We start from the raw sequence: 21,387 nt of genomic DNA, 5'->3' as shown, positions 1-21,387 counted from the left end.
TTAGAGGCTGCTGCCCTACATACATAGACATGGAATCACTAGACCCTTTAATAATGTTTACATACTGCTTTACTCATTTCATATGTATATACTCTATTCTATTCTACTGTATTTTAGTCAATGCCACTCTGACATTGCTCGTCCTAATATTTATATATTTCTTAAATCCATTCTTTTACTTTTAGATTTGTGTGTATTGTCGTGAGTTGTTAGATACTACTGCACTGTTGGAGCTAGGAACACAAGCATTTTGCTACACCCACAATAACATCTGCTAAATATATGTATGTGACCAATAAAATTTGATTTGATGATGTTTTTTATTATATTTTAGTAAAAGATAATAGTTTCAGTATATTTTTAGTTTTTCAAATAGGTCTGTTAATTACTTTATTTCAAGTTTCAGTTTCAAGTTTTAATGTCACATGCACAAGTACAGTTTTGGCTCCCGAATGGCGCAGCGGTCTAAGGCACTGCATCTCAGTGCTAGAGGCGTCACTGCAGTCCCTGGTTTGAATCCAGGCTGCATCACATTCGTCTGTGATTGGGAGTCCCATAGGGCAGTGCACCATAGGCCCAGCGTTATCTGGGTTTGGCTGGGGTAGGCTGTCATTGTAAATAAGAATTTGATCTTAACTGTGAAATACCTTTCTTGTGAGCTCTAACCCCAACAATGCATTAATCAAGGGAGAACAAAAACCTGCGAGATATGGAAATAAAAAGAACATGATAAAGTAAGTAAGCATGCTATGTACAGGGTCAGCTCCAATACCATATTTATAATGTGCAGAGATACTGGAGTGATTGAGGTAGATATGTATAAGGGTAAGGTGACTAGGCATCAGGATATATGATGAATAGAGTAGTAGCAGTGTTTCATGATGAGTGTGTGTAGAGTCAGTATAAATGTATGTGCATGTCATGTGTATGAGCATACATTTTTTTAATGATTAATATTTGTTTTAGTTTCAGTTTCAGTTTTAGTTTAACATTATAAACTTGCAGCACAGTAATGTTTTGTTGGTAGTGGAAGCCAGCTGAGATGCCAGTTCTCCTTTCCTGACTAATAGAAACAGTTCTGACTGGAAATGAAACTTCGGAATTTCCTCAGCATCACATCCTGTTTTTGACAGAGTTACCATTGTCCTGCCCAAAACAAACCGTAGCCCCAAATAGACAGTTGACATGATGAAATAAAGACAGAGATGTGTGTGTTTTTGCCCATCAGGGCATGGTTATTAAATGACAGTCATGTATTTGTTTGAAGTCTATCATTAGATAGTTTCATTGCAAAGAGACTATCATATTCTGTTGCAAAATGCCATATATCCACCCTCACTCACAGAGAAAGCAGTAGCACTGCCAAGTTTTACAGTCAAATGTCACATATATATTTAAGAACTGTACAAATGACACATTGGGGATCATAGATATAGAACCCTAGATAGGGTGATGTCATAGACCCCCCTGTACACGAAGGACAGTGTTGGGGAGTAAAGGATTACAAAAAACAGTAACTGTAATCCATTTCGTTAGCAGCAAAAATATTGTAATCAGATTACAGATACTTTTGAAAAACTAGATGATTACTTCGAGGATAACTTTTAAATTCAGAAAGGATGTTTGAGAAAAAAAAATGGACACTTCTGTTTTCTCAATGACATTCAAATTAGCACTGAAAAAAGGCGCAAGTATAGGTGGTTCCACACGAGCGAGTCTGACCACAAGTCAGAGACTTAAATGTTAAATTGGTTTCCATCACATTTTTACTGATGGTTTTGTTACATCAAATATTGAGTTAATATAGCGAATGTGCCCACTCTGGTATTGGCACATGCACTCAGCTCGTAGATACAGTGCGGGTATAGCCTACATCAGGGATGGGCAACTTAAATTATTGTGGGGGCCACAAAAAATCATGAATTTATCAAGGGAGGCTGCAGTGGCTCGCGGGTCTGAGTACCCACATCCATACCCAGAAATGCAGCCAGAGCCGGCCCCAGCCTTTTTGGGGGCCCTAAGCAACATTTCTACACATGTTGACATAGGGTGGAGAGAAATGTTAGCCGTTTTTAGTAAGATATCTGAGTGAGAATGACTAACAAAATCAATGGGGGTCCCCCAGTCGGTAATTCGACCATGAATATTACACGTTTAGATAGCTGGCCACTAGACTAACTTACCAATCCAAAAAATAAGACCCTTCATATTTTTGGAAAGGAGCATCAAGCTCATCACTTTGCACTTTCACCATGCTGTGAAGTTCATCATAGTTTATTTCATCTGAAGGCCAATAAACTGTATGCTTTCCAAAGTCGGAGTACCACACGTCATCTCGATATGCTTCGATATGGTTATTAAATCAATATTTGCACGTAAAAGCCTTTCCACCACCATCTCTTGCATAATACATTTTACAGACAAAAGGATCCCACCTTGTCTATTGTATTTAGTAATGTCAACATTTGGAAAGTTTACGACAAATCTTGTGTTTCCATCAGGACGGTCGTAACATTTTCTATCCGACATGTACTTCATGTGCATAAAAAGGTTGAATGGAAACCTGATAACAGTAACATTTTACTCAAAGGTATCCATAAGCACTCATTTTTAATGAAAACTTGAAAAGTTGGTGTATATGTCAACATTTGACATTTTAGTCATTTAGCAGACGCTCTTATGCAGAGCGACTTACAGTAGTGAATGCATACATTTCATACATTTTTTTCTCCGTACTGGTCCCCCGTGGGAAACTAACCCACAACCCTGGCGTTGCAAACACCATGCTCTACCAACTGAGCTACACGGGACTCGGAGTCAAGGTATGCGTGAAGGGCTGAAGGAAGTCAGGCGCAGGAGAGCAGATATTTGGTAGCAAAACGGAGCCTTTTATTTGGCGAACCAAAAGCACATGGCACAAACGAACACGAAATACAAATACGGTTTGAACATAACCCAGCGCAACCAGCCTAACGTGCGCATACATGAAAACAGATAAACAATACCACACAAAGACATGGGGAAAACAGAGGGTTAAATACACAACACATAATGAGGGAAATGAGAACCAGGTGTGTGGGAAAACGAGACAAAACAAATGGAAAATGAAAAATGGATCGGTGATGGCTAGAAGACCAGCGACGCCGACCGCTGAACACCGCCCGAACAAGGAGAGGCATCGACTTCGGCAGAAGTTGTGACAGTATAAAGCATTTTGGAATGAAACTCTTTAATATATTGGAATATACACAGAGTAACTCAATATTAGGAAGGTGTTCCTAATGTTTGGTGTACTCAGTGATACACAGTATCAAATCCTTTCAGAGCTACTCAGGTGTTGAAGTTTAAGAGCATTGAATCACTGGAGCTCTGCACATGCATTCATATTATTGCAGTGTGATCAGCTGAATTTGCAATAGTTTGTTTAATTATTCCATCTCATAAAAATCAGTGTGCTATTTTAATCAATTTACAGTCTTCATTAAAAATAAAGAAAAACCCTTGAATGAGTAGGTGTGTCCAAACCTTTGACTGGCACTGTATATTCTAGCCTAAAATGCCTTCTCCATTTATTTCATAGTACCAGTAGAGGTTGTAATGTTCTATCATCAGATAATATGGATATAATCGATCAGAAAATGCCTGTCAAAACCAGGAGGGAAGCAGTGGAAGAGTTAGAGTGAGAAGGAGAGGTTACCTGATGCAGTCTGTCACTCCACTGTAGGTGTCCTCCTGACTTTCCTGTGTCAAATATTGTTTGTCACATGCATCGAATACAACAGGTGTAGCAGACCTTACCGTGAAATGGTTACTTACAAGCCCTTAACCAACAACGCAGTTTTAATAAAAATAATAGTTAAATTAAGAAAAAAAATGTGGAGCCTTTCTCTAGGTCCTGGTTGGCAGGAAGCTTGGCCCCAGTGATGTACTGGGCCGTACGCACTACCCTCTGTAGCCCCTCGGAGGCCGAGCAGTTGCCATACCAGGCGGTGATGTAACCAGTCAGGATGCTCTCGATGGTGCAGCTGTAGAACTTTTTTTAGGATCTGAGGACCCATGCAAAATCTTTGGGGGAATAGGCATTGTCGTGCCCTCTTCACAACTGTCTTGGTGTGTTTGGACCATGATAGTGTGTTGGTGAGGTGGACACCCTGGAACTTGAAGTTCTCAACCTGCTCCACTACAGCCCCGTCAATGAGAATGGGGACGTGCTTGGCCCTCCTTATCTTGATCATCTCCTTTGTCTTGATCACATTGAGGGAAAGGTTGTTGTCCTGGCACCACACTTCCAGGTCTCTGACCTCCTCCCTATAGGCTGTCTCATCGTTGTCGGTGATCAGGCCTACCACCGTTGTGTCTTCTGCAAACTTAATGATGATGTTGGAGTCGTGCTTGGCCACGCAGTCATTTGTGAGCAGGGAGTATAGGAGGGGACTAAGCACGCACCCCTAAGGGGCCCCTGTGTTAAGGATCAGCGTGGCAGATGTGTTGTTGCCCACCCTTACCACCTGGGGGCGGCCGGTGAGGATGTCCCGGATCCAGTTGCAGAGGGAGGTGTTTAGTCCAAGTGTCCTTAACTTAGTGATGAGCTTTGAGGGCACGATGGTGTTGAACGCTGAGCTGTAGTCAATGAACAGCATTCTCACGGAATTGTTCATTTTGTCCAGGATGGAAAGGGCAGTGTTGAGTGCAGTAGCGATATGTTGGGGCGGTTTGCAAATTGTAGTGGGTCTAGGGTTTCTGGGCTGATGGTGTTGATGTGAGCCATGACCAGCCTTTCAAAGCACTTCATGGCTACAGATGTGAGTGCTACGGGTCGGTAGTCATTTAGGCAGGTTACCTTGGTGTTCTTGGGCACAGGGACTATGGTGGTCTGCTTGAAACATGTAGGTATTATAGACTCAGCCAGGGACAGGTTGAAAATGTCAGTGAAGACACTTGCCAGTTGGTCAGCACATACTCGGAGTAGACATCCTGGTAATCCGTCTGTCCCTGCAGCCTTGTGAATGTTGACCTGTTTTAAAGGTCATACTCATGGGCCTGCCAAGTGGCACAGTGGTCTAAGGCAGTGCTAGAGTCGTCACTACAGACCCGGGTTCAATCTTGGGCTGTATCAGAACTGGCTGTGATCGGGAGTCCCATAGGGAGGCTCACAGTTGGTGGTGTTTCCTCCAACGCATTGGTGTGGATGGCATCTGGGTTAAGCGAGCAGGTGTTAAGAAGCACGGTTTGGTGAATCATGTTTCGGAGGATGCAGGACTCAACCTTCGCCTCCTGAGCCCACTGGGAGTTGCAGCGATGAGACAAGATCGAAAAAGGGGGTTAACATTTTTTTTAAAAGGTCTTACTCACATCGACTGCGGCGAGGGTGATCACACAGTCGTCTGGAACAGCTGGTGCTCTCATCTATGTTTCAATGTTGCTTGCCTCGAAGCGCGTATAGAAGTAATTTAGTTTGTCTGGTAGGCTTGTGTCACTGGGCAGCTCGCGGCTGGGCTTCCCTTTGTAGTCTGTAATAGTATACAAGCCTTGCCTCATCCGACGACCTTTGGAGCCGGTGTAGAAGGATTCAATCTTAGTCCTGTATTTACACTTTGCCTGTTTGATGGTTCACCTGAGGGCATAGCAGGATTTCTTATAAGCGTCTGGGTTAGAGTCCCACTCCTTGAAAGTGGCAGCTCTACCCTTTAGCTCAGTGCGGATGTTGCCTACAATTCATGGCTTCTGGTTGGGGTATATACGTACGGTCACTGTGGGGACAACGTCATTGATGCACTTATTGATGAAGCCGGTGACTGATGTGGTATACTCCTCAATGAAATTGGATGAGTCCCGGAACATATTCCAGTCTGTGATAACAAAACAGTCCTGTAGCTTCACATCTGCGTCATCGGACCACCTCCGTATTGAGCAAGTCACTGGCACTTCCTGCTTTAGTTTTTGCTAGGAATCAGGAGGATAGAATTATGGTCAGATTTGCCAAATGGAGGGCGGGGGAGAGCTTTGTACGCGTCTTTGTGTTTGGAGTAAAGGTAGTTTTGTCCCCTCTTTTTGCACATGTAACAGGTAAAACGGATTTAAGTTTCTCTGCATTAAAGTCCTCAGCCACTAGGAGATCCACCTCTGGATGAGCATTTTCTTGTTTGCTTATGGCTTTATACAGCACGTTGAGGGTGGTCTTAGTGCCAGCATTGGTTTGTGGTGGTAAATAGACAGCTACGAAAAATATAGATGAAAACTCTCTTGGTAAATAGCGTGGTCTACAGAGCTTATCATGAGATATTCTAGGTGAGCAAGACCTCGAGACTACATTCATTTTTGATTTTGCTCACCAGCTGTTATTGACAAATAGACACAGACCTCCACTCCTTGTCTTAACGGAGGCAGCTGTTAAGTCTTGCCGATGCACGGAAAAACCTTACAACTGTATACACACTCATACCTGTATAAACACACACGACTGTCCTTACCATCCACAGGTAAGCTGCATTGCTGTATGGAGATGTCCTTACCATCTCCCGGGTGAGCTGCATTGCTGTATGGGACCTCAACTCCACTGGACCCCCAGGGGCCCCACCTGCAGCCTTGGACATCAGCTTCCTCTGAGCCTGTACATGTGTCATAACACACACAACATCATCAGTATCATCAGTGTGACATCATCAACCAGGGACAGAGAAGCAGGAATGCCTCAGGAAAAGTTGGCAAACAAAAATACATTTGGGGAATCACAGGAACACAAAGAAGAGTCACAAATGTGGTCAAGCAATAAAATAACAATTTTACATTGATACAATAACAATGCTGGTTGTTACTGGTTCTAACTGATCAGATCTCTGTGATCTGTTTGTGTTTGTTTGGCTGACAAGATATTGGTTAGTCATGAAACATTGACTGGGAACAGGGGAACATACAACCTCCTCTCTCCTTCTTCTACCCATCTCTCACCTATCCACCCTGCATCCTGTAACTGGATCTTTAGCATCTCCATGGGAGTAGTGATGATGATCTGCACCAAGAGATGGAGAGATGGAGAGACAAAGAGATGGAGAGACAAAGAGATGGAAAGACAGAGAGATTGAGAGACAGAGAGATGGAGAGACAGAGAGATGGAGAGACAAAGAGATGGAGAGACAGAGAGATGGAGAGACAGAGAGATGGAGAGAGAGAGATGGAGAGACAGAGAGATGGAGAGACAAAGAGATGGAGAGACAGAGAGATGGAGAGACAGAGAGATGGAGAGACAAAGAGATGGAGAGACAGAGAGATGGAGAGACAGAGAGATGGAGAGACAGTGTGACTGTTTCAAAAGAGTTCAAACACCCAGGCAGACACACAACTAGTGTGCATAATTACTGTTGAGCCACAAGATGGTAGTAGAAAGCTGTCTGAGGCTGAGTTTACCTGACATGTACCAGCACCACAACCCACTAGCATCTCCCTCAGCAGGGTGAGCTTCTGACAGAGAGAGAAAACAAATGTCATAATTATTTTAGTTCAATGACTTTGCTAATTTCTCTGGATGGTCTGGTGCTATCTCAAGTGTTTTACATACATTAAACAAAATGCATACAACTTAAAACTGCCTGTTTCTATACACAAAGGACATGACCATAAACACGCATAAATCAATAAACATACCATTAGTGATACACATAAAGAAACATACATGCGCACACACACATGTACACACACACACACGCACTCACACAGTCTTAGAAACATGTTAATAATTCACCAGTTCACTAGCGCAGGTCACTCAATAATTTATCAGCCATGTTTTTGGTCCCCATGGAAATGTTGAGGGACGCTAAAGATAGCCCAGGTATGTCATGCGGATAATGCTGCAGGGCCTAGGGGATCGGTCCTATCATCCATGCTGTATGTTTACAAAATATTTATACCTCTAATGTATTACCAGTAGACCCCAGCACATAGTGAAGATATTATTAGAATCCTATTTGTGATATGTATATCAAATCCAAACAAGAAGTTAGTTAAAGCTGATATAGTATACACTACATCTTTCAAGTACATCTATTCAAAGAGATCAGAGTGGGCAAGAGGTTGGTGAACCAGTCAGTTACGACTGGTGTATGACTGTATTTGACAGGCAGGTATTTGAAAGTGGCCTCTGAGCACTACACACCCATCCTTGGACAGGTGCTGTCTAAAGAAGTCATTGGCAGCTAGTTTGACGGCTTTCTCTGGAGTGACCAGAGTCAGGTTCACAGCAGCACCTAATGGCCAAAGAAATAGAGATTCACAGAGTCATAAACAAAGAACATGCTCAAACCTGTGTGCACACACGCACGCATGAACACACGCACACACACACACACACATACACACAAACACACAATTTTGTCCTACCTTTGTACATGCCAAAGTATCCCTCGGATCGAATGGTCTTGATAAGGCAATCTGACCTGTGTAGTGAACATTAAGGATTACTGTGCAAAGACCTCAGAGAATCAAGCAGAGGTAAGCAGATGCTACAAGCAAACTACAAGTTTGTTTTAGAATTTCTAAATGAGACTGGTTAAAAGTGTGTGTTGACCAGCATTGTACATACATGCTGGTGTAGAGACGGTAACCATTTTGCTGGTTCTGGAGATGGGTATTGGCTAGGTCAATAGGAAATACACATGTCACACCAATCAGTCACACCAATCAATTCCCCCATTGATCAATTTGGCAGGCAAACTGAGAGGGAGAGGGAGAGAGAAAAGGAAAAGGAAAAGACAGAGAGGAGAGGTCATGAGCAGATGAGCTCCTGTCACGACTTCCGCCGAAATCGGTGCCTCTCCTTGTTCGGGCATCTTTCTGCGGTCGACACCAACGGTCTTCTAGCCATCGCCGATGCACCTTTCATTTTCCATTTGTTTTGTCTTGTTTTCCCACACACCTGGTTTTCATTTCCTCATTACTTGTCGTGTATATAACCCTCTGTTCCCCCCATGTCTGTATGTGAAATTGTGTGTTGTAAGTGTTTGTGCACTCTGGCTGGTTCGCAATGGGTTATTTTGTACCAATATTTTGTTGTTCTGGGTGCCGTTGGATTTGCTCATTAAACTGCTCCGGTTTTTACCCAGTTCTGCTCTCCTGCGCCTGACTTCCCTGCAGCCAGTCACGAAACCCCTTACAGTTCCTGCATTTTTCAGCACGTTCTTAAAAATATATAGATTAAGAGTTAAATAAACTTGGATATTTTGTCAGGGACAAATACAGGATACAACTCTCTACAACATAACCTTCACTCCAACTCAAAACTCAAAACCTACAACCTGACTTTGGACGGAATTACGTAATCACCTGGAAGGTTTACAGCTACCAAAGAGTATTATTCCAAAGCTATACAGCAAATGCTCTGGAAAACAACAGAAACTTGAAAACACCTTCCAACCTGGAATTGAGTGAGTAATGTTTAGTCTGAAGCTATATTTATTTCCAAAAGCCAAAAAGAAAAATACATTACATCCCTTTATAAGGACTGAATGCTAAATAAAGGCTGCCATGCTTGATACAACTTCAATTAGCACTGACGTGTCAACTGAGAGGTGTCAAAGCCCTTTAGCCCAACAATGGCAGGAGAGTCGCACAGTCTACTTCAACCAAATGGAGAGGCCTTAGAAGCTGCCTCTTGCTGTTCAGAGGTAATTAAAATACAGTACCTTGTGTATGTAAAGAATGATAAGACACGAAAAGAGCACAAAATGAAGCTCCTTATGGAAAATCAAGAGACACTTTTTCCTGACTATTATAAAAATGGGAACATCAGCAACCTCATCTTCCACACAGACCATCCCCTGGCTGGCACAGTGCTATATTAACCAGACCATCCCCTGGCATGGCACAGTGCTATATTAGTACACTACCTCTCTGTTGAGAAACTCAGGATACTAGACAACGAGGACTCTGAGTCAGCTAAAATAAATCTCTATAATTCTGGAACAGTATTGGTACAGGGCAACCCCAAACAGTTTCAGCTGGACTTTCACCTAATCAAAGAATTAGCTCAGTAGGAGAAGCTCTCCCTTGAGAAAGATACCCCCACCCCGAGCGGGTCAGACCAGACCTCTTCATTATATAACCCCACAGACGAGCAACTCCAAGCGGAAAGTCAACCTCCCAGCACAGAGTACTACTCCCTCATTGAAATGAAGGATACATTTACCCAGCTGGAGGTAAAGCAGGTGGAGCTGGAACAGCAGGTGATTACACTCCAGTCAGCACAGACCCAGACAACAGTCCAGTACAACAACACCCCCTTAACCAGACCCGAAGAGCTGGAGGTGGAGAGAGATATATCTGCACTCTGGACTGTGATGAGACAACTTCAACAGGAGAAAAAGCAGGAGCAGGAGAAGAACAGAGCACTAGGGGAGAGGATCAGACTGCTGGAGGAGAGGGTGAGGGGGATGGAGGAGAGGATCAGACTGCTGGAGGAGAGGGAGAGGGGGATGGCGGAGAGGATTAGACTGCTGGGGGAGAGGGTGAGGGGGATGGAGGAGAGGATCAGACTGCTGGAGGAGAGGGTGAGGGGGATGGTGGAGAGGATTAGACTGCTGGAAGAAAGGGAGAGGGGGATGGAGGTAGAGGATCAGACTGCTGGAGGAGAGGGTGAGGGGGATGGAGGAGAGGATCAGACTGCTGGAGGAGAGGGTGAGGGGGATGGTGGAGAGGATTAGACTGCTGGAAGAAAGGGAGAGGGGGATGGAGGTAGAGGATCAGACTGCTGGAGGAGAGGGTGAGGGGGATGGTGGAGAGGATCAGACTGCTGGAGGAGAGGGTGAGGGGGATGGAGGGAGAGGATCAGACTGCTGGAGGAGAGGGTGAGGGGGATGGAGGGGGATGATCAGACTGCTGGAGGAGAGGGTGAGGGGGATGGAGGAGAGGATCAGACTGCTGGGGGAGAGGGTGAGGAGGATGGAGGGAGAGGATCAGACTGCTGGGGGAGAGGGTGAGGGGGATGGAGGGAGAGGATCAGACTGCTGGGGGAGAGGGTGAGGAGGATGGAGGAGAGGATCAGACTACTGGAGGAGAGGGTGAGGGGGATGGAGGAGAGGATCAGACTGCTGGAGGAGAGGGTGAGGGGGATGGAGGAGAGGATCAGACTGCTGAAGGAGAGGGTGAGGGGGATGGTGGAGAGGATCAGACTACTGGAGGAGAGGGTGAGGGGGATGGAGGAGAGGATCAGACTGCTGGAGGAGAGGGTGAGGGGGATGGAGGAGAGAATCAGACTGCTGGAGGAGAGGGTGAGGGGGATGGAGGAGAGAATCAGACTGCTGGAGGAGAGGGTGAGGGGGATGGAGGAGAGAATCAGACTGTTGGAGGAGAGGGTGGGGGGGATGGTGGAGAGGATCAGACTACTGGAGGAGAGGGTGAGGGGGATGGAGGAGAGGATCAGACTGCTGGAGGAGAGGGTGAGGGGGATGTCGTGTGACAGAGAACAACCCACTAGAGAGGTGGCCACCCCCGCAGAGAAGCAGGCAGAACAACCCACCTCAGCTCCCAACAAAAGTCTCGACACCACAGCAGAACAGTCCACCCCAGACCCTGACCACGTCAACATCACAGCGGGACAGACAAATGAAGAACCCCAAGCCCAGGGGATCATACCACCTCTGAGCACCCCCCCCTTTCAGCCACCCTTATAGCCCTCCTGACAACAGCCCCACACCCACGGAGGACATACACAAGACATAGATTGTACTCCTTATGGACTCAAAAAGGAAATATATACAAGAAAAAAAACTTTTTCCCAAACACAGTGTGTTTAAACCCTGGTGTCCAAACACCCAACGCGCCCTAGACCTTCTGTCTGAGGACCAACTAGGGTCACCTAGCCACATAATAATACACACAGCACAAACGACCTGAGAACACAGCAGGAAAGGGTGGCCACAGCACTCAAGGGAGTGATTGAAAAAGCTTCTTCTACTTTCCCTAATGCACAAGTGGTTATATCCACCCTGCTACACCAAAAAGACTTCCACCCTGCTACCATACAGCAGGTAAAAGCAAGTTTTTCCCGTGACCCCACCATGGACTTGAACAGCCTTTATGACCAGGTCCACCCATACAAGGCAGCAGTGCCCATCTTCGCTCGGACCCTAAAGGACATCGCTCTCAAACGCAGCCCCAACACTTCACACAGGAGCCACAGATCAATAGACACCCCGCCCAGACCAGCGAGACACTCTCCCAGACCTGCGGGACAAACACGTCAGAAATCAGCTCAATGTAATTGAAGAATCCATAGACTCTAACACATTCTGGGAAAATTGGAAAACACTAAACAAACAACAACACAAAGAATTATCTATCCAAAATGGAGATGTGTGGGTAAACCACTACTCCAATCTTTTTGGCTCTATAACAAAGAACAAACAGCGAAAACATATAACATGATCAAATACAAATCTTAGAATCAACTATTAAAGACTACCAGAACCCACTGGATTCTCCAATTACCTTGAATGAACTACAGCACAAAATAAAAATCCTCCAACCCAAAAAGGCCTGTGGTGTTGATGGTATCCTCAATGAAATGATGAAATATACAGACAACAAATTCCAATTGGTTATTCTAAAGCTCTTTAACATCATCCTTAGCTCTGGCATCTTCTCCAATATTTGGAATCAAGGACTGATCACCCCAATCCACAAAAGTGGAGACAAATTTGACCCCAATAGCTGTCGTGTGATATGCGTCAGCAGCAACCTTGGGAAAATCCTCTGCATTATCATTAACATCAGACACTTACATTTCCTCAGTGAAAACAATGTACTGAGCAAACGTCAAATTGGCTTTTTACCAAATTATTGTACGACAGGCCACGTATTCACCCTGCACACCCTAATTGACAAACAAACAAACAAAAACAAAGGCAAAGTCTTCTCATGCTTTGTTGATTTCAAAAAAGCCTTTGACTCAATTTGGTATGAGAGTCTGCTATACAAATTGATGGAAAGTGGTGTTGGGGGAAAACATACGACATTATAAAATCCATGTACACAAACAACAAGCGTGCGGTTAAAATAGGCAAAAAACACACACATTTCTTTCCACAGAGCTATATATATATATATATCTATCAACGAATTGACGAGGGCACTAGAACAGTCTGCAGCACCCGGCCTCACCCTACTAGAATCTAAAGTCAAATGTCTACTGTTTGCTGATGATCTGGTCCTTCTGTCACCAACCAAGGAGGGCCTACTGCATCTTCTGCACAGATTCTGTCAAACCTGGGCCCTGACAGTAAATCTCAGTAAGACCAAAATAATTGTGTTCCAAAAAAGGTCCAGTCGCCAGGACCACAAATACAAATTCCAAACTACCTGCCCTCCAGGACACCCACACCACCCAATGTCACAGGAAGGCCAAAAAGATAATAATGGACAACAACCACCCGAGCTACTGCCTGTTCACCCCGCTATCATCCAGAAGGTGAGGTCAGTACAGGTGCATCAAAGCGGGGATCAGGCCATCAGACTGTTAAACAGCCATCACTAACATTGAGTGGCTGCTGCCAACATACTGACTCATCTCTAGCCACTTTAATAATGAAAAATGTATGTAATAAATGTATCACTAGCCACTTTAAACAATGCCACTTTATATAATGTTTACATACCCTACATTACTCATCTCATATGTATATACTATACTCTATACCATCTACTGCATCTTGCCTATGCCATTCGGCAATCGCTCATTCAAATATTTTATGTACATATTCTTATTAATTCCTTTACACTTGTGTGTATAAGGTAGTTGTTGTGAAATTGTTAGGTTAGATTACTTGTTAGATATTACTGCATGGTCGGAACTAGAAGCACAAGCATTTCGCTACACTCGCATTAACATCTGCTAACCATGTGTATGTGACAAATAAAATTTGATTTGATTTGATATGATTTGAGTGGTCTGTCTACTCAATGTCTGCTTTCATTTATATGTACAGTATGAGCTCATGTATTTTTCATTGCCAGGAATGGATTACATGTGGTATTGGAGAGAATTACCACATCTAGTTTGTTAATACATCATGAATAAATACATCCACATAACACTATACCCATTCCACCACATATCTGCCATGCACGTTCAGATTTGAATGTTATGATTGTCAGGTAAACCTGACTTAACATAGTTCACCCATTAACTACACATCATTGCTCACCCGGTGAACCTTCCACATAAATGTATACACAGATTGGGGGATCAAGACATGATGCTTATGTTTTCCAAGCTGCATTTCAGGGCTCATCACATAGATGCTGAGTGCAGCTGCTGAGGCTACTTATTTCTACTTGGTGAAGCTGAACCCTGTTGCTACCCATCACACAGGGCTATTTATATAGCCCTTCTTACATCTAAGGCACTCCATCTCAGCGCAAAAGGTGTCCTTGGTTCAAATCCAGGCGGCATCGTCTCTGGCTGTGATTGGAAGTCCCACAGGGTGGCGCACAATTGGCCAAGCATCATCCGGGTTTGTCTGGGGTAGGCCGTCATTGTAAATAAGAATTTAATCTTAACTGACTTGCCTTGTTAAATAAAAAAACAGTGAAATGCCTTTTTTGCAAGCTCTAACCCCAACAAGGTAAAACAAAAACACACAAGATATAAAAATAAGAAGAACATGATTAAGTAGGCATGCTATATACAGAGTCAGTTCCAGTACCATACTTACAATGTGCAGAGATACTGAAGTGATAGAGGTAGATATGTATAGGGGTAAGGTGACTATATACAGGGTCAGTACCATATTTACAATGTGCAGAGATACTGGAGTGATAGAGGTAGATATGTATAGGGGTAAGGTGACTATATACAGGGTCAGTACCATATTAACAATGTGCAGAGATACTGGAGTGATAGAGGTAGATATGTATAGGGGTAAGGTGACTATATACAGGGTCAGTACCATATTAACAATGTGCAGAGACACTGGAGTGATAGAGGTAGATATGTATAAGGTTAAGATGACTAGGCATCAGGATATGATAAACAGAGTAGCAGCAGCGTATATGATGATTGTTTGTAGAGTCAGTATAAATGTATGAGCAATTGTTTTTCATGATTAATATTCGTTTTCGTTTCAGTTTTCGTTTTAGTTTAACATTATAAACTTGCAGCACAGTAATGTTTGTTGGTAGTGGAAGCCAGCTGAGATGCCAGTTCTCCTTTCCTGACTAACAGTTCTGACTGGAAATGAAACTTCGGAATTTCCTCAGCATCACATCCTGTTTTTGACAGAGTTACCATTGTCCTGCCCAAAACAAACCGTAGCCCCAAATAGACAGTTGACATGATGAAATAAAGACAGAGATGTGTGTGTTTTTCCCCATCAGGGCATGGTTATTAAATGACAGTCATGTATTTGTTTGAAGTCTATCATTAGATAGTTTCATTGCAAAGAGACTATCATATTCTGTTGAAAAATGCCATATATCCACCCTCACTCACAGAGAAAGCAGTAGCACTGCCAAGTTTTACAGTCAAATGTCACATATATATTTAAGAACTGTACAAATGACACATTGGTGATCATAGATATAGAACCCTAGATAGGATGATGTCATAGACCCCCCTGTACCAATGAAAAGACAGTTTGAAGATGGATATTTAACGGATATTCACCCTTTCAAACCTCAATAGCTTTCAAACCACTTGAGCCATAGACTCCAAATAAGTGTCATGATGTGGAAAAATTGCGCACAACATTGCACAGGTCTTATTTTCACGATTTACACATTAATTCGCTTTCCAAAGCTAACAAATGTGGAAATGTGAGCAGCATTTTAAGTTCCTCGTTGAATTAGTTAGGGAGCGTAAACAAAGTACAAACTTTTTTAACATTCAAATGTCAATAGCTCCTTGGTAATGTGACCTACTTGACTCAAACAAGGTTCAGAATTTCCACTGACTACCCTTCTATATTGCACACACTTTGGTTTGATCATTTTCATCTCACACATTTTTACATTAATTTTTCCAACAGAAAAATGTCAATAGCTCCTTGGTCATGTAACCTACTGACTTCAAACAAGGTTCAGAATGTTCACTCGTGGGCCTACACATTTCACACCCTTTAGTTTGTCCATTTTCATCTCACAAGATTTCACATTAATTTTTAAAACTTAAAAACTTCAATAGCTCCTTGGTCATGTGACCTACTGGTCTCAAACAAACTTCAGAATGTCCACGGACTAGCCATATATATTGCACACTCTTGTTTGTGTTCTGTAAAATCAAGCAGCGTAACGTACATTTTTCATAGTTTTAAAGCTCCTTGGTCATGTCAATTACACACCTAAGAAGTGTGCAGTGGATATACACTCATATTGCATAACCTCTAGTTATGTATCTTTTATACTGTTGTACATTAATATTAGTTTGACAATTAGGGGGTTCAGTCCAGTGTTGTGTTTACCCTTTTCTTTAATATTTATCTATAATAATTGGTAGTTCTAAGTACTTATTGTCCCTGTTTTGTATTTTTCCACAGTATTTATAAGCGGTACACAATAGGAGAGAGACAGACAGTATCTCCTTTCATCGTTAATATCAACCATAAAGGAAAAGTGCAAGTACGAGAGCCATGTTATTAATTGTCCAAAGCAGGGATGGAGAGTGAACTAGTGAGGTAGGCTGCAGTGGGTTTGCTGGTCAATACATATACTTATCATGTAACCACCAGAAAATCAATGAATAAAAATTGAATATTGACAAACTAAACAGAAATTGTAGACCTTTAATCTTTTCCAACATGTCAACAGACACTTTACTTCAAATAAGTACAAAACATTTCACAGTGTTAACTTTCTCTTTATCCCTGGTTGATGTACATTTCAGAGCCTCTTCAGTGTGGATGGGGTATAGCATACATTTTCAACAACAAAGACAGCACTTCCGGTTTGTGTTCTTCACTCTGAACTCTTTTGTCTTCATTCCTAGCACAGCACATGGAACCACCGTTGGCATGCAAAACATTCAATCTAAAACAAAACAAAGCGTAACACGTTATAAACAATATCAAATATCAATGCTGAATGACGAATTAGCCATCCATTGTGTTATATCATCAATTGTCTTACATGCCGTCACTGTTGTCAAAAGATTATAAACATGTTAAATAAAGTTACTAACCCAGTCAGTCTTTGGGCCACATCCAGGTTCTTTATCAGTGGCACACATGAAGCAGTTGTTGGCTTTGTTGAACTCTGAAATCATAGGCATGAACTGAACATATGGCTGTCTGACACAACTACATAAAAATAAAGAATTTACATTTACTTTTTGTTTTTGTTAGAGTTTTTGACCTAATTGTCACATAACAGCAAACCATTCATTATTGAAAATATATCTATCAAACCCGCATTGCAAAGACCCCGCAGCTGAAGGTGTCCTGCTGCATGGTGTGAGTTATTTCCCCTCCTTTCCACTTTATGTCCACCCAGTCATCTTTTCCATGGCAGGATCTTCTCATTTTGAAGTATTATATTTTTTTATGTAAACATAAATGAATTCTGATCAGTTATAGGCAAATGAATACACAGGCCAAAACTGTATACGGTTTTCCTTATCACTATAATCTAGTAGAGGTCATTTCCTTTATGCCCCATTCTACACACAGCCTAAATTATAGGCACTGAACCATTTACAGGACAATAATAAAAGTAGCATATAGGATCCAACCCTATCACAGAGTGAATACTGTTTGTAGACTTTAAGAAAAAAATATGAAGTGACAGTTTCATCAGTACGTGCTTAAAGAAAGTCATATCACAAAGATCACAGATGACAGTGCCCATCAAGTCTATGACAATAGAGAATGAATTGTAAGCACCAAAGTGTGTTAAAGTGTGTTTGTCAAAATAATATCAGAAAATGTCAGTTGTTGAACATAATACTTCTCTTTGCAATAGTAATTAATGATATATGCAGTATCAACACTACATGTAGGACGGACATAAGACATTCCCACATACAGTATACACATACATAGAGGTATTTTTCATGATTTTACCACTCAGAATCCAGAATGGATATGACAATGGGGCCAGCTCAGAACGTAATACACCCTTACAACAGTCTACTTTTTGATCTTCTTCACTTCTTATCTGGTAAACTGCTACTGTGTGTCAAGAAAAGAGCCCCAATTAGGGGTTAGTGTACTCCAGTAAAAAAGGGCTGGTTTAGATTAAAAACTATTGCCCTGTGTCCCCGTTAATAGGGGCATAAGAGACTAGTCAATGGTAGAATTGAGTTGGCACTTTATTGGCCCAAACATCCACAAGATTGAGGTTACTCATGGACAGTAATTAGTATTTTTTATATTTTTTGCATTGTGTGAGATGTAAATCGACAAAAAATAATTGTGTGCAATGTGTGTCTATGCCATCGGGTTAGCTACAACCAGTTTTGAAATTATTAGGAGTAATGGTTAAAGAGCTATTGAAATTTGAAAAATGTGATTTGTCACTTTGTTGACGGTACCTAACTGCTGTTGGTGGATGTAAGGAAAACTACATGCGAATATCGGTCATATATCCAACCTGAAACTGTCTTTACCTCGGTCCCCCTAAGGGCAGGGTTGGGGAGTAATGGACTACATCTAATCCGTTACATGTAAAGGATTACAAAAAACGGTAACTGTAATTCATTTCGTTAGCAGCAAAAATATTGTAATCAGATTACAGATACTTTTGAAAAACTAGATGATTACTTCGAGGATTACTTTTAAATTCAGAAAGGATGTTTGCGAATAAAATCTTTGACACTTCTCTGTTTTCTCAATGACATTCAAATCAGAATTGAAAAAAGGCGCAAGTTTAAGGTGGTTCCACACGAGCGAGTCTGACCACAAGTCAGAGACCAGTATGACACACCAAATGTAAAAGATTTAGATGCACTATTGTAAAGTGGTTGTTCCACTGGATATTATAAGGTGAATGCACCAATTTGTAAGTCGCTCTGGATAAGAGCGTCTGCTAAATGACTTAAATGTAAATGTAAATGTGTTTGATAGATCGTGGGAAGGAATAGGAATAGGGTTTTTTTAGGCTACAGTTCAAGCTATGTCTTCCAATTGTGCGACTGCTGTCGGCATCCAAAGACTATCCAACTTGAATTAACGCTTGGAGGTAAGGATGACAGCAGTTGTGTAGTCTACGGCGATATGGATATAAGTTATTATTGATATCTACATAGCGCATTGATCACACCGCTGCTCTCTCATTTAGCTATTTGCGCCTTATGGATTGTGATTGTTGTGGATGGCTGTTCACAAATCTAAATGTGTATTTGAAGCCAATAATGGTTGAATTCAAGAAATTTAAGCTGCCTATCAATCATTGTTTGTGAAACCAGTGGACAGCCATTGAAAAATGCACTTTTTCAACATCTGCATAGTGCGGATCCCAGCCTATGGAATAAAAATGTTTTTTTTTATTGCTCAATCTAATTCAAACTGATAAATAAAATACATCCATAGGCCTAATGGACACATGCTCAAACTCGCACACGTTTGATAGACTTAAAGGGGCAATCTGTAGTTGCAACATCCATATTGTGATTTATACATTATATAATTAATATAAAGATATCATTTAATCCTATTATTATATGTAGTAGAAAGTGATGGGTTAGAAGCCTACTTAACCAACCCAAGTAAAACGTAACATCCATATATGGTCAGCTATGTAAACTTTAACATTGATTTATCCTGCAATAGATGTCATTCAATAGGTAACATACATTTTTGTCTTCTTCTAATGCCTCTTACGGGAAAAGTAATCTAAAAGTAACCAAATGTAATCAGATCACGTTACTGAGTTTGGGTAATCCAAAAGTTACTTTACTGATTACAATTTTGGACAGGTAACTGTAACGGATTACATTTAGAAAGTAACCTACCCAACCCTGATAAGGGTGTGTTTATAAATTCACTCTGGGGTGCCAGAGTGCACTCAGAGGGCACTCTGGGCGTTCCTAAATTCAGAGCGTTGTCAGATTGTCCATTCGTAAACACCTCACTCTCATCATTTTACTGTGCTGGCCCCATTGTCACTCTAGCAGAGCTGGTTAGGCTGTTTTCATGTTATCCAGAGCGTTGGTGACTGTAACTGTTGCGCTGTCAACAATTGAATTACGCTTTTTTGCCAACGTTTACTGACACCAGCCACATTCAATGGGTGTTGAGCGTTCGTAAATTCATCAGTTATTCTGCGCTCTGGCATACTCAGATGTGCTCTGAAATCGGAGTAGATAGCCAGAGTGAATTTACGAACACACCCTAAGTGTACAAAACATATTGTACAACGGGTGGGTCTAATCCTGGATGCTAATTGGTTAAAACCGCATTCCAGCCTGTGTCTATTTAAGAAATAAGGCCCAGGGGGGTGTGGTATATGGACAATATTCCACGGCTAAGGGCTGTTCTTAACATGACGCAACGCAGAGTGCCTGGATACAGCCCTTAGCCATGATCATATACCACAAAACCCAGAGATGCCTTATTGCTATTATAAACTGGTTACCAACTAAATGTTTTGTCATACCCCTGGTATACGGTCTGATATACCCTGGGTGTCAGCCAATCACCATTCAGGGCTCTAATCACCCAGTTTATAATCCACAAGTTACCACCGGCTAAAGCTATGTTGTTGAAATGCCTATTTACTCTGTTCCATCTCACTGCGCAATCCTGTCTCATCAACCCAGCCAGGCAATTTATAAATGTGATCTCCACTATAAAAAAGCATCTAGACATTATATCCCATTTCTTTTAGACTAGCATTTGGTTTTCAACAGCGGAGATTTGTATAAACCTTGCTGTCTGTCTCTCCGACATTATCAACATTGTTTCAATATTGAAATTTGTTCTCCAGCAGTCCCATAGTAATGAACGTGTAGGGGTCGAGGTGGGCAGAAATACATTTTTTCTCAGCCAGTCAAAATCATAAATCAGCTGGCATAATTTGTATGGATATATACAAAAAATGTCAATAGAAAACAGGTCAAACAAAATGAAATGCAGCTAGTTTGCAGTCTTTCCAGCTTCAATTTGAAGTGATTTTGTTAGCTGTGTTGTTGGCTAGCTCCTCTGAACAACAGTGTCCTTACGAAAGAGCTATGCCAGGGGAAATTGTGCATCATTAGCTCATCATTAGCGACTGGGTCGCGTCCGTAGATACAGAACAAAAAGACTTAACGACGGAGTCGCGTCACTGGCAACCGAACCGATAGAACGAATGACCAGCCGGCTTGGGTAGCAACTTTAGATGTGTGTTGGGACTATATCTCGTGGAAGGCTGAAATAGTACGAATAAATTAATCAAAATAACATTTTTATTAAAATATGTCAATCATTA

The 21,387-nt window shown here is 42.0% G+C and overlaps 1 pseudogene; it reads right to left on the bottom strand.

Annotated features, from left to right (window-relative positions):
* The window catches only part of LOC106563546 (mitochondrial glutamate carrier 1-like), a 29,753-nt pseudogene extending 21,036 nt beyond the window's left edge, over window positions 1-8,717 (bottom strand).
* Between the last annotated feature and the right edge of the window lie 12,670 nt (window positions 8,718-21,387).

Source organism: Salmo salar, chromosome ssa11 (assembly GCF_905237065.1).
Source record: "Salmo salar chromosome ssa11, Ssal_v3.1, whole genome shotgun sequence".
Taxonomy (NCBI): Eukaryota; Metazoa; Chordata; class Actinopteri; order Salmoniformes; family Salmonidae; genus Salmo; species Salmo salar.
The sequence above is the reverse complement of the archived record's forward strand: the minus strand, read 5'-3'. Positions and strand labels throughout refer to the sequence as shown.